General features: G+C 27.5%; 1 long non-coding RNA gene across 2 annotated transcripts in view; it reads right to left on the bottom strand.

The window, feature by feature from the left end:
- The window catches only part of LOC139427153 (uncharacterized), an 81,318-nt gene that overhangs the window by 54,094 nt on the left and 11,214 nt on the right, over positions 1–16,010 (bottom strand). The window contains exons 2-3 of one of the 2 annotated variants that reach the window (XR_011638312.1): positions 14,377–14,465; positions 14,037–14,260 (exon numbers count right to left, since the gene is read on the bottom strand). This is a non-coding gene — a long non-coding RNA (uncharacterized lncRNA). Of the gene's footprint in view, positions 1–13,986; positions 14,261–14,376; positions 14,466–16,010 lie in introns of those variants that run through there. The other variant, XR_011638311.1, reaches the window with a different exon arrangement.

Raw genomic sequence — 16,010 nt, 5'->3', positions numbered from 1 at the left:
AGCTGAAAAAAATATGCTACGAAAAGTTGCTATATTTAATCTCTTTTAATTGCATTTTAAAATTTTTAATCAACATCTTTTGCTTTTTCAGTCGACCGTAACAAACATGTTATTGTTTAAAAGATAATTTGGATGGTATTAAACAATTTCCGATAAACAAAGAATTTGATCATTAAGATTAAAATTTTTAATTTAATTATTTTCATAAGTTTTACAGAAAAATCTTCATTTGAATAGATTTATTTGATGTTCTGTTTTTACTTTGAAAATTTAAAAAAAAAATGTTTTTTTTTGTTTATATTTGTTTGTACTGAGCAAAGCTAAGGAACAAAGAAATACTTCTACTTATACTACTTGAAATGAAATAGTTGTAACCGAAGACATTCTCAAGAAGTCTGTCATTGTTAAGTTTGTTTGTTAAAATGCTAAGAAATTAATTAAGAACGAAGTTAAAATGTTTAGACATTCTAGTGAATAGAATTGTAAGAATACTTTTTTTTTGAGTATCCCAATATTTCAGATCATTATATTATTTAATCTTCATTACGTTGGCTAATTTGGAGAATTTTTAGTTTTTTTCCTCGGTAAAACTAAAAGTTTTCTAATCGGATTGTCTTACTTCCCAACATTTATTATAATTACTGAAACTAACACCACCTTGAATTAACACAGTTCCACCTTATACATCGTATTTAGTGGAAACGAAAGATCTTGGTAGCAAAAATATATTACGAAACTAAATATTTTAAATCTGAAAAAAAAATCGTCAATCATATTTTCTTTTCATTTATTTTTTCATATGTGTTAAATTTATTCCGTATAGATTTTATATTTTTTAGCGTCGTTGAACAGTCGATGCAATTTTGAGTTTAAAACTACAAATGTTCAACTCCTTAGCCTTGTAATTTTGAACTCAATCCAGAAGACAAGAGAACTAATGGATCAAATATTTGGAGAAATTTACCTTAGTGGAGAACTTTTTGATGAAATAACCCGCTTTTGCTTTAAATAGTGAGGCAAACCACGGGACTCTTACCATTACCTCCTACATCAAGAAGCCTCCACACGGTATTTTATAAGTAATCAGCGCAGACTTTTTAAAAAGTGAACCAGTTTTGCGCATGAACCCAAAACCTTTCATAAAAGTAATTGAGAGAAATTTATCTTATATATTTGAGAATTGAATCTGTAGTGGTGGACAAATGAATAAGGCAAACCAATAATATTCATAAATAAAATAAATTTTTAGTCATATATTTGCTACCACTTTCTTATTTTAACTATATTCTGTATTGAATGTCTCTTTCGGTAAGTGGATATCCTTCACAGTGGTCAGATCGGACTACCTGTAAAAACCCTTGTGGAGGCTTTCAGTTATAGGAGGCGTTGCTCTTACCCATGATCTAACTACTACTGAGAATATTTTTCGTCAGCACTGTAGTCGATTCTAGCCGGTTGCGGAATTCATATCATCCAGCTATCTCTGGGATTCGAACCCAGGACACCTCAGTGGGAGGCGAGAGCTTTATCACCTGATCCCCCACGGCTCAATTCCAAATGTATACTTTTTCACAAGTATATCTTCAATTTTGAATAGATCATAAGAAGGTTCATTCTGAATGCTATACACATCATTTTGCTTACAGTACGTTTTCTAGTTTGTTACGAATTTACCATCAATATATCTTCTTCCATCTACTCATTTCTCATTTTCTATGTGATGGTAATTCAACAGCTCTATTTTACGATCATTTATTTATTATATACTTTTATTTATTTATCATAATATTTTTTTTTCAATGAAACAAAAAAAAGTCTATTCTGATGGTCTCAGTATATTTCACAACATTCATTACAGTTACTTAAACATTGAAGAATTTCAACTTATGCATTAAAACAAAACGGAAACAAAAAGTCTTTTTTGCAAAAATATATCGTTAAACTAAATATTTAAAATCAGAAAAAATTCGTTCATAATATTTTCTTTTAATCTATTTTGCCTTACGCCGTTAACACGCTGAATGCCACGCTAATTTTACATGGCTTGCCCGTCTGGCCACAACGGTAAATAACTAGAAACTAAACTTTCAAATATTGATAGATTTTGCTAGCTTTTTAAAAGGTTTAGCATAACATATCTGAAAAAAGGGGCGAATTATATAAGCATACGAATTGTTTAGAAATAGTGATGGATAAAAATCTACTAAATTGAATTTATTAAACCAATAATCACAATTAATAAACTACCACTTGAAAATAATTATTCGCTGTCCCGAGCAAGTTGGCATCTCTGTGAAAATAAATAAAGCTATTTTTGAGTGCACTATAAAGCATTACTTTCTTCAAACCATTTTACTAACAATAATAATATAAAAAAAATTCAAAATTTATTCGAATTATGTGTTTCTAATAATCTAGGCCTCACCGGTCACCGGTGACCACAGACGCGGCGACCAAACTCAGTGCCGCTCACCGGTGACCCCCATGGCATTCAACGCGTTAAGATTATTTTAAATATAGACTTTTTCACGTGAATATCCTCAATTGTGAATAGATCCCAGGGTTTATTTTGAATGCTATATACACATCATTTTGCTTACAGCATGTTTTTTGCGTTGTTACGAATTTACTATTAACTCGTTCACGCCAAGAAAAGTGAAAATACTGGTACAAGAAAAGAGAAAATACTGGTAGAAGAACTATTTTAATATTAGATAATATTCGGGAGGAGTTAATCTATTCTCAACAATAACAATTCACTGTAAGGAAATTTATCACGGCGAAGAAGCAATTCAATATAAAAATTGCATCCGTTAAAAACAATTAGTAGTTATGGATTTTTGGTATTCCCGGAAAAAAATTAAAAAATGAAATTTATTNTTCTCATCAATAACAATTCACTGTAAGGAAATTTATCACGGCGAAGAAGCAATTCAATATAAAAATTGCATCCGTTAAAAACAATTAGTAGTTATGGATTTTTGTTATTCCCGGAAAGAAATTAAAAAATGAAATTTATTGTTACCAGTTTTTACTCCGGCGCGCTGCCAAGATAGATGAGACAATCTAGCGTGACCCACCGGTAGGTCACCCCGGCGTGAACGTGTTAATATATCTTCTTCCAGCTTCCTCTCTTTTTCCATTTTCTACGTGATGGTTCTCTATTGTGATAGTTCATTTTTAAATCTTTTTTTTATTTATTTTATGCTATATATTTATTTTATGTGCTGCTAATTCAACTGTTCTCTGTTATGATCATTTATTCATTATATTTTTTTAATTTATTTTCATATTATTTTTTTTCAATGAAACAAAAAAACATCTGTTCGTATATATTTTTTTTTAACATTTTTAAAATTAAATCAGAAAAAATTCATTAATCTTATTTTTTTAATTTATTTTTTCTGACGCGTACATCTTTTTCCATCCTTTTTTCTTTCCCCATTTTATACGTGATGGTAATTCAGCTGTTCTCTTTTACGATCATTTATTCATTATATTTATTTATTTATTTATTTCATTATATATTTATTCCACGTGATGGTAATTCAGCTGTGCTCTTTTGCGATCATTTATTTATTATATTTTTTTTATTCATTTTTATATATTTTCTATTTTTGAATATTATTCTTAACCATTGAATTTTTTCCAAGTATAGTCTTTTTCACACGTATATCTTCAGTTTTGAATACAATCTTAGAAAGGTTTATTTTGAGTTCTATATACACATCACTTTGCTTGCAGCACGTCTTTTACGTTGTTACGAATTTACCATCAATATATCTTCTTCCATCTTCTTCTCTTTTTCCATTTTCTACGTGATGGTAATTCAGCTGTTCTATTCACGATCATTTATTTATTATATTTTCATTTACTTTTATATTATATTTTTTACAATAAAACAAAAAGAAATTTCATTAGGATATATTTTTTATTGTTTTTAAAATTAAATCTGAAACAATTCGTTAACTATATTTTCTTTTCATCTATTTCTTCTTATGTGTATATTTTCTTCCTGCTTCCTTCCTTTTTCCATTTTCTTCATGATGGTAATTCAGCTGTTCTCTTTTACAATCATTTATTTTCGACAGTTTTTTATTTATTTTTATATTATATTTTGTCCAATAAAAAAAAATCGGGTATATTATTAATACTCCTTCTTATGCGATAAATTTAATTTAAATATAAACTTTTTCAAACGTATATTTTCAATTTTGAATGTATTCTAGGAAGGTATATTTTGAATGCTATATGCACATCCTTTTGCTAACAGTACGTCTTTTGAGTTGTTACGAATTTACCATCAATATATCTTCTTCAATCTTCCTCTCTTTTTCCATTTTCTACGTGATGGTAATTCAGCTGTTCTTTTTTACAATCATTTATTCTTACATAGATATTTCTGATCAATTTAAGACTTTTAGGGTTTTACCCAAAGATTCCATTGGCATTTGACTCAAATCTATGTAACTTATTCTGCACTTTGTGACAGTTTTTCTCATTGATGCTCTTAGATTGCTCCTTCACCGTTTCTTGAATTTCTTCTACTCTTGAAAGCATTTCTTTCCTATTGTAAGCTCTCTCAAAGGAAACTAGACTCACCGACCCATTCCTTAACTGTAACTGCAGTTTCTAAAGCTTTGTTGAGTGCTTACTTAAGGAAACTTTGCTGATAGATAGATTCTTTATTTCTTTTCGTTACGGAAATTGATGAGTGATTTGCAAAGGAAATATTCGAAATTATTATATAAATATAAGTTTAAAATTAAATAAGTTTGAAATGATCAAAAAGTATTTTGTTTAAAATAGAAATTGTAACTCATCAAATTGTTATGAACTATTTTGGAATATGCAATTAAGTTCAACAGATTGTATCAACAGATATCATTCGCTTGACAAAAAAATTTGACTGTTCTTTTCTTATCTTTTCAAAAACATAAAAACTGGTTTCCCACTTATTTCATTCTTATCTTTTAATGTAGTTAAAAATAAATCTTTCCTATACAATGTAGTTAGTAATAAGAAGCATTTAAAGTTATTTTTATTAATTAACTATTTTTATTAATTAACCATTTTTGTTAATTAACTATTTTTATTAATTGACTATTTTTGCTAATCTAATATATTTATTAATTAACTTCTTTTATTAATTTATTGTTTTTGTGAAATAGCTTTTTATTAATTTACTGTTTTTATTAATTTATTAATTTTAAGTTTGTAATGTTTTGTTGAGTGCTTACTTAATGATTTTTTGCTGATTGATGGCTTTTTTATTTCTCTTCTTTGCAGAAATTGATGAGTGACCTCTAAAAGAAACATTTCAAAATGTCACATACAAAAAAAAAACTATTATTTGAATATAAATTTCAAATTTAATCATAAAATTACGATGATCAAACAGCATTTTGTTTAAAATGCTGTAAACTGTAACTCATTAATTTGTTTTTAACTGTATTAGAATATACTATACAGTGCAACAGATTGTACCAATAAATTACAGACACTAGGCAAGATAACAGTTCCTTTTTTTTTCTTTCAAAAAAACTGATTCCTCCCTTATTTCATTCTTAGTTTTTAATACAGATAAAAAAATCTTAGCTGAACAATGTGGTTAGCAATATAAAACTTTTAACTTTATTTTTATTAATTTACTAATTCAACTACATGGCTTGGAATTGGACTGAAGTAGCATTCATAGTGCCTGTCCGCGAAGCGGACAATTGACTCTTTCGTACGTGGTGATGCCCTTGGGTGGCTGGAATATGACAGTAATGGGGTTGTGCTCTAATTACGAAGAAAGATTATATACCTTTGCAGACTTGTCAACTTTTATTCCTTTTGAAGAAGTATTTCTCAAATAGAAGTGGAGTAATAATTGGATTGCAATTGCAGAAATGCCAACTTGCTCCACTTTGTCAAAAAATATTTTCTAGCAGTAATGAAAATTAAAGCTATTTTTAATTTAGTATTTTTCACTTCAGTAAATTTTCCATCACTGCATATCAAATATTCAAAGTATCATATGAAGTGCAACTTTATTGCAATTATCTCGTGGTGAAAGTTTTAAAGAGTGGACGTAATTATCCTTATCCCACGCCTTTTACGCTTTTATTTGCTACCAATTTATTAAAACTTTTTCGGAATGTGCAGTTTGCATATGTAGTGGTGGAAAAATTACTTAAAATTAAAAATAAACTAAAAATAACTAAAAGTTTGTTACCTCTAGAATATATATTTTCACAAAGCAGAACATGTTTTTCTGTTCCTGGGTTGAAATGAATGTATAGCACGGCGGATTTTAACCCATTATTGCCTATGGTCTTTATACGAAAAACTCTTGTGTAAATTAAATAATAGCAGTGTTTTTTCTGTTCCTCATTGAATGTATCTTTCTGTTAACTACTGCTTAGCAAATACACTGTGTCTTAAACTTAAGACTTAGAATTTTTCTGGTTACTCAGTGCGAGCCCTGGTGTTCCTTCACTGATCCATCAGATTTTATTTGACTAAAAAAAGATGCGATAATGACAAGGCTAGCCTAGTATTTGGAAGGCACAAACATTATGGTCAAAAAAAATAAATAATGGTAATATAGGTGCCTCCCAGTGGCTATGCGCAGACTCTGGTGGGTTGCTCCATAGCCACCAAGAGTCAAGGCCTCTCAGCAGATTTGTGAAGTCATCCTCTGAAGTGTTAGCGAACTATAAGATAACGCGGTATTCAGATTTGTGTATTAACACACTGCTGACCGGCCACGAGTTAACTCGTGTTTTCGTTAGGAGTGATCTCGTGGTGACTATTTTAAAAAGTGGGCGTAATTTTCCTTACTTTCAAGTTTTACTATTTAATTCTATACCAATTTATTATAACTTTACGAAACATGATATATTTGCAAAACTTATGGTGCACCATTACACTTAGGTGATTGTTATACTCTCTATCATACGGCATTAAAAATTTGTAAAGTTTATTTATATTGTTTTACTTCCTCATCGGCTTTCTAAACAATAGCCGGGCACATGGGGGTTATTTTCAGAAAAGTTGCCGGTCAGCAATGTGTTAAGAGAAAACTATATTAAATAGCTCAAACTTTTGAGCAACGTAAAATATTTGTGCTTTAGCTAATTTAATAGCTTTACATGAGGATAAATCAATGTTATTTATCACGTTATAACTCAATAAAATGAACGTGTAGGGCTGTTTGATGCTTTTCATGAAGCAATATTATGTGTATTTCATTATAGAAAATGATTAATTAAGATTTTTTATTTTCGTTCGTTTTAAAATCTTGGCTCATCATAACTATTTTTAATATCAAAATAAACCTTATTTAAGTGTATTATTTATTATTTTCCAATATGTAATCATATATTAGATTTAATTATATATTTGAAAATAAGAAATAATGCATTTGAATAAGGAAACGGATACGAGACAAATACAAATATGTTATATCATGGCAGAAAAGAGACAAATAAGGAAATTAAAATTTTATTGGCACATTCATAAAAGTTTTATTTTATAATAGGTTCGTTCTAAAGAGTTTCTTTCGTAATCGTATACACTTAAATTTCAATGGAAATAATCTAAATATAAATACTGCTATTATTTACAAATAAAGGACCGTATAATATTGAAATAGGACAAAATAATATAAGTAATTTATCAAAGTATTTCGATCCTTAGGATTGTAAAACTTAAAAATAATATTTATTATTTTCAAAAATAAATATACTTCTTATTCATTTTTGTTGATTATTATAAGAATGTAAAGTGTATTTTGAAATGTTAAGTATTTTTCTTACATATAAATTTATTGATGACAATCTTTCTTATAAGATTTGTTAAAAAATATCCCAAAATGGAGATTACTCTAGAAAATTATTAGTATAATATTTTGAAGCAGAAATTTTTCAATAATTAAAAAATTACTCACTGAAAAAGACAAGAAAACATTTTTATTAACAACATTATTTTTTATTAACTACATTTGATTTTCTTCTTAAATTAAGATAGAAAAATTATAAAAACATTTATTAAAATCATTTTTCCTATTACTCGAAAGATAGATCTCATTAATTAATATATTTTATAAAAAATACATTTGACTTAATATGCATACATATGTATAAACTTATGTATTATTGTTTTAGAGCTTGTTTACATAAACTCTTCCAGAAATATAAGATAAACATAAAAAAGGGAATAAAATGAGAATAGCTCATTTAACCTGGAGCAAATTCAAAATTTATTCATACCATGTGAAGATAAAGAAGAGTTTCATTAATATTCATTTAAAATTTTTACGTACAAAAATTAAAATGGCTAACAATGAATTAAATTCCTTTTTTATTAATATGATTTAAGGCATCTGAGTTTTTTTGCTTCCAATTATGAATGTTTATGAAATTTTACTCATCGTAAGCTAAGTTTCAAGTGCCAATCAACATTGTTATTAATTTTTCTTTCTTTTAAAAATATAAAATGTAACTAAAGCATTTTTACTAGTTTTTTAATAATAAAAATTTTAACTCTTTAATGACATCTGATATTTGTTTATATATTTAAAATTTACGTATATATATATATATATATATATATATATATATTTACATTTAAACAAGTCAAATGATGTTTAAATTTGCTTTATTTCATGTCTAAAAGTTTTGCAAAAGTACGAATGCTTTGCTAGTTTTATATTCTAATATTCGCTTACAATAAGCAGTACCTAAAACATTGTAATTCTTAAATACAACTTATTTCATTACGTAATTAAAAAGCTTATTATAAAGTCTGCAAAAAAGAATGTTAAAATATAAAAGATAAATAACACTTACTCGACTATTAACAGTTATTTGATAACTGTCTCGTTATCCATTAATCCATTTTCGTCTCATTTCCACACTTTTCTGAAACGTAAAAACTGGAACTTTAGGCCCATTTGTGTAATTCCCTTGACATTTTGGAACTACACATGCATATGGCATGATTAAAAGTTGCAAAATAATGCTATATGCAATTTTGATAGAGGTTTATAACGACATACCCGACGGACAAACGGGACTATTGTTTAATGAATGACAAATATTTGAAATTATCGGTTAATCGCTTACCAGCTATGAGCCACTGTTTGTGATGTCACTAAAAGACTGTGATCTCAACTGCCTTATTTCTCGGTGGCCATGGTTGCTCCCCGGTTACACTAGCCTGATATATATAAATGGTAAAGAAATGGGGAAAAAGACTATGTACAATATTTACACCACTTTCTATATTTCTTGGATAGTATACCTTCCGATAAGAAAATGGCTGACAATGGGGCATGTAATATTTTCATTCATGAATTCTTTGCTGAAGATGCTATAAATTGTGTCTGGTTACATTTTTTAGCTTTACTAAAAAAATTGGCATTCAATGAGGCAATATACTGAGAGAGTTTTGAAAGAATGACACCTCATCTCTTAAAGTTCAACTTCTAACCTACCCCTTTTTCCTTCCCTCTTCATCTATTTTGTCCAAAATTGATGTCCAGCCATATAAATTTATTTTATAACAGTATAATTTTACCCTAAATTTTTGAAAAAAGTATTTAAACATAAATATAATACTTATTTATTAATTTTGATTTGTAGTATTTTTTAATTAAACGCTCATCTCGTATATTAAGTTTAAATTTTTTATAAATATTAATCTTTTTTCTATTTCATCATGTATTATTTTGCTCAAAATTGCCATATCATATAGCTTTATAATAATGCAATTTTATTAGTTTTGAAGAAAATGCTTAAACATAAATGAAATATTAATTTATTAATTTCCATTTGTAGTATTTTTTTAATTAAACGCTCATCTTTATTAAATGTAATTTTTTATTAATATTTATATTTTTTCTATTTCATCATGTATTATTTTGCTTAAAATTGATACCTAATAGTCATATCATATAGCTTTATAATAGTATATTTCTATTAGTTTTTGAAGAAAATGCTTAAACATAACTGAAATACTAATTTGTTAATTTCTATTTGTAGTAATTTATTTTGCATAAAACACTCATCTATATCAAATGTACTTTTTATCAAAATTTGTACTTTGTCTATTTCATCATAGATTATTATGTCACTTTATTATTAGTTTTTGAAAAAAAATTTTAAACTAAAATGTAATACCAATTTATTAATTTCTATTTGAAGTGATTTATTTTGAAGTAAACGTTCATGTATATTAAACTTACTTTACATTAATTTTTATAACTTTAATTTATTTTAACTAAGACAATAGAATACATATCCTTTTTTTTACATTTACAAAGTGTCATGGTAAAATAGGATTCATTCATTGTTTATACAGGATACATATACATATCGTTTTTTTTTTATCTTAGTAATAAACATTTATAAATATTCTGAGAAATGCTTAACGGAATTTGTAATTTAGTCATGTTTTATTAAATGACTTTCACTTTATCTTCAAAGTTATTCAACAAATTAAGAACACGTTGGTGTTATTAGTTAAAACGAAATATTTGAAGGTGGTATTTAGGATCTTGATGTAGAATCTTGCCATAAACCGTAAATTAGTCTGCGCTTCACCAGGATCANCCTAACAATACCTAAAACATTGTAATTCTTAAATAGAACTTCTTTCATTATGTAATTAAAAAGCTTATTATAAAGTTCGCGAAAACGAATATTAAAATATAAAAGATAAATAACACTTACTCGACTTTTAACAATTATTTGATAACTGTCTCGTTATGCATTAATCCATTTTCGTCTCATTTTCACACATTTCGGAAACGTAAAACCTGGTACTTTAGGCCCATTTTTGTAATTCTCTTGACATTTTGGAGTTACACATGCATATGGTATAGTTAAAAGTTGTAAAATAATGCTATATGTAATTTTGATAAAGGTTTATAGCGACATATCCGACGGACAAACGGGACTGTTGTTCAATGAATGACAAATATTTGAAATTGGCGGTTAATCGCTTATCAGCTATAAACCACTGTTTGTGACGTCACTAAAAGATCTTGGTGATCTAAACGACCTTATTTCTCGGTGGCTATGGCTGCTCCCCTGTTACACTAGTCTGATATATATGAATGGTAATGAAATGGAGAAAAAGACTATGTACAATATTTACACTACTTTCTATATTTCTTGGATAGTACACCTTCCGATAAGTAAATTGCTGACAATAGGCTACGTAATATTTTCATTTATGAATTCTTTGCTGATGATATAAATTTTGTCTTGTCACATTTTTCCACTTTACTAAAAAAATTGGCATTCAATGAGCCTATATTCCGAGAGAGTTTTGAAAGAATTAATTCATCTTTTAGAGTTTAATTTCTGATCTACCCCTTTCTCCTTTCCACCTACTATGGTGCCCCTGAATGAGTGGCCAGCAATTCTGCCCAACCAGTACCAGAATTACTAGTATCAATCGGGCGGGTATTAGAAAAATAAGTATTACAGAATCAATCATGTTATTTCTTCAACCTAATTCTGGAAAAATGGGCAAATTAGGAAATGGTGTCGGTCAATTAATTTGTCGGTTTTTCCTTTATGTCATGTATTTCAATTGGTTCCGTAGTATTTCTTTTAATTATGTGTCCTGCAACCAATAACGGTACAAAAAAATTGGCTGTGTTTGTTATATAAATTATTTGTGAAGTTTATCTTGTATTATATTTTATCACTGCAAATATTTTATTCTATACTCACATCTAGTTATATCATTTAAAAGTATCACTTTACTATTAGTTAAGAAAATGTTCAAGCATAAATGTGCAAAACTAATACATTAATTTCTATTTATAGTAATTGATTTAGCAGTAAATGCTCAACTATATTAAATTTACTTTTCATCAATATTTATATTTCTCCTACTTCATCATGGATTATTTTGTTCAAAATTAATATCTAATAGCCATATCATTCTATTTCATAATCTTAAAAATTGTATTTTAGATAGTTTTTAAAGAAACAATTTTTAAAGAAACTAATAATAGTTTATGAAGAATAGTTTTTGAAGAAAATGTTTAGACATAAAAGTAATACTAATTACTTAATTCCTATTTGTGGTAATTTATTTTTCAAGAAGGAAAGTGCTCACCTGTATTGAATTTATTTTTCATAAATTTTTTTATTTTTTCTATTTCATCATGGATTATTTTGTTCAAAATTGATAGCAGCAATATAATTTCACTTTATAACATTATCATTTTACTATGTTTAAAATAAAATGTTTAAACATAAATGTGATACATATTTATCAGTTTTCATTCGGCGTTATTTATTTTGCAGTAAACGCTCTTTTATATTCGATTTAATTTTCATTAATATTTATATTATTTCTACCTCATGAGTGATAATTTTGTTCAAAATTGTTATCTAGCCATATCTTTTAACTATAAGTTTACATGGTTAACATAATGTATTACTAATTTATTATTTCCTATACGTAGAAATTTATTTAACAGCAAACGCTCATCTATATTAAACTTACTTTTCCTTAATATTTTTATTTTTCCCTCTTCATCAAAGACTATTTTGTTCAAAATTGATATTTGGCCATATAATTTTATTTTAAGACAGTATAATAAAATACTTAGTTTTTAAAGAAAGCATTTAAACAAAAATATAATACTTATTTATTAATTTCTATTTGTAGTATTTTTTTAATTGAACGCTCATCTATATTATAAATTTTATTAATATTTATGTTTTTCCTATTTCATCATGCATTATTTTGCACAAAATTAATATCTAATAGCCATACCATATAGCTTTTTAATAGTATATTGCTATTAGTTTTTGAAGAAAATGCTTAATCATAACTGAAATACTAATTTATTAATTTCTATTTTTAATAATTTATTTTGCATAAAACACTCATTTATATTGAATGTACTTTTTATCAAAATTTGTCAATTTAATCAGGGTTCATTTTGTTCAAAATTTATATTTACTGGTATCTTTTTATTTTATAACAGTGTCAATTTATTACTAGTTTTTGAAGAAAATGTTTAAACTAAAATGTAATATCAATCTATTAATTTCTATTTGAAGTGATTCATTTTGAAGTAAACGTTCATGTTTATTAAATTCACTTTACATTAATTTTTATAATTTAAATTTATTTTAACTAAGACAATAAAATATATATCCTTTTTTTAATTTCACATAGTGTCGAGGCAAAATAGGATTCATTCATAGTTTATGCATGATACATATACATATCGTTTTTTTTTCTTAGTAATAAACATTTATAAATATTCTCAGAAATGCTTAACGGAATTTGTAATTTAGTCATGTTTTATTAAATGACTTTCACTTTATCTTCAAAGTTATTCAACAAATTAAGAACACGTTGGTGTTATTAGTTAAAACGAAATATTTGAAGGTGGTATTTAGGATCTTGATGTAGAATCTTGCCATAAACCGTAAATTAGTCTGCGCTTCACCAGGATCAATAATCAAATTCAAGAGCTGTAGTCGAGAGTAGCTCTATAAATAGTGCATGTTTTCTGCTACTGAATACTGCACGAAGAATATTTCAGTAATTAGTCACATTAATCTCCCAATGCTTAATCTAAAGGTTATGTAATTTAGAAAATTTTTCCAATAAATGGAATGGCATTGTTGACATAAGTATTCAGCACATTCAAACTTCAAAAGTTTATTGTAATTTGAGTTTTCGCAAATCAGCCAATGCATGCCAATTGCGTAATTCGATAAGATTTGGCCTCTTTCTTTTTTAACCAATATTTTTAATCGAAGTATTCTTAGCTCTTATTATTTTGAAAGGAAATGGTTTTTAAAGGGCAATGTAGAATTTAAAAAGAAAAAAAAATGTAAAGCATATTGGCATAAAGATGTTTCTTAATAAATAGAAGTTTTGTAAATGAATAAAAAATGTAAACTGTAAAAAATAAATGTTACATTTTCAGGAAAAGACTATCAGTTGATGCATTAGTATAAAACCGTTTATTTTATAGAAAAATATTGTTATTTGAAAACAGGCACTTTTTAAGCAGTTAAGAACTGCTATTTTGACAAACTCTGTTATTTTAATGAATGAAATTCTAAAAATGTCAGCATTGTGCTTCGTGTTAGCTGAGAGCGAAATTCACATGAACTGTCACATGATCTGTCTGAAATTCACATGATGACGCCCGGATTCGACCCCGGGTCGCATCATTGAGCGGAAAGTATTCTGACACCTGAGCTGTGTCAGCTCCAATGTTTGGCTGTAAAGAAAAATCGTAATTTTTAATGTCTTGATTATTGAAATCATATTTAAGTGTAAAAACGTTTAAAACTATAGTTGTCTAACCTTCTTAAAACCTGTGGCAATTTAACTTACCTAAAAATCATGCTTAAAGAGGGTAGTTGAATCGCAATTTTATTGTTCTTTATTTTGTCGCAGCGATGTTCAAAACCATAAAATCATTTCTAAAAAACAAGAGCATGTATAGAAAATAATTGTAAAATGATTTGAAAGAAAATAAGGTTATCTAACGGTCAGCAAAATTACATGGTAAAAACTAGAATTTGAAGTGGCAGTTTTAATCCGTTTATTATGAGAATGAAATTAGAGAAAAACTGTTTTTTTACAAAACAGCTTTAAGTGGACAAATATACGGAGAAAACCTGTAAAAAAAATTAGAATTTTTTTAGCGTGGGGGGCGGGTAACGATTAAAAACAAAAAAAAATTATATTTATCTTTAAAAACAGTTCTTTTTTCAGTGAAAATATATTTGTTTTTTTTCTGTAGAATTTGCAGTTATTCTTTGCAGTGAAAGAAACCATTATAAGTATGCTAGCGTCTACTGGAAATCATTTATCAGGAGTTCGATGTAAATTTATAGAATATTATAAACTTAAATTTTCTGTGAAAATGTTGTTTGTTCGCCTGAAATTATAAAAAAAATGGTATTGAAACCACTTTATTTCATGTTTATATTAAAAGTAAAGGGAAAGTTTTAAAAATTCTTTATTATAAACTGTTTACCATTATTTATTTTTCACGTATGATAAACAATTTTACATAGATGATATAATTGCAAAAATAGTCTTCTTAGGCGGGAATATTTCACCCCTCCCGAAAACAATCTAGATATGATATGCAGTTTTTTTCTCTCTTTTCTGGTTTAGACCTCATGAGAAGTTGTTATTTAATAAGTCAAGCAAGAAGCATATAAGTTAAGCCACAGTTAACACAGAGCACTAGATTAGATTTTAAAGTTTGAAAAATTCTGAGAACGACAAAGATTGATCGGATATTTAATCATGAAAAAAAGAATAATATATTATGATATATTAAAGAAAGATTGATGCATTCATAAAATCAGTATTTTTCGTATCCTGCTTCTAAGTGTCACGGTGATAAGGGGATAGAGTGCTCGTGTCCTAACGGGGCAACCCAGGTTCGAATCTCAAGATGTTTGGGTTGAAGTTTGTCGAAGATGGCTTTTCGATATGGCTCGCCCGACCACAGTGCTGACTTAAAATATCCTCCGTAGTAGACAGATTATGGGTTAGAATTCCCTTGCTGTCGAGCTAACCGTAGAAAGTTTTCGTTGTTTTCATCACCATGCGACGTGAATGCTGGTTAGTTTCATATAGCTGGTTTGTCCCAATGCTTGATCCATGAATCTTCTGGGTTGGGTTCAAAATTACAAGGCATTGGAAGTCGTTAGTTCAAAAAAGGGTCAGCTGCTCTACACTGGTTATAAAATTAAATAAACTTTGGTATCGAGGTCCTTATTATATCGAATGGATGGAAACCTGAAATAAATAACAATACATAAAATATTTAAAAGAAAGATAAATACATAGGGAAAAACCAGTCTTTTCGAAATCTGATATCGAGGAGCTTGTTTAGATGCTTTTGAGCTTGTTTAAATGCGTTTGAACTTGTTTAAATGCGTTTGAACTTGTTTAAATGCGTTTGAACTTGTTTAAATACATTTGAACTTGTTTAAATGCGTTTGAAC

The sequence above is a fragment of the Parasteatoda tepidariorum genome, chromosome X2 (genome assembly GCF_043381705.1).
Source record: "Parasteatoda tepidariorum isolate YZ-2023 chromosome X2, CAS_Ptep_4.0, whole genome shotgun sequence".
Lineage (NCBI taxonomy): Eukaryota > Metazoa > Arthropoda > Arachnida > Araneae > Theridiidae > Parasteatoda > Parasteatoda tepidariorum.
This window is presented reverse-complemented; position numbering and strand designations above follow the sequence as displayed.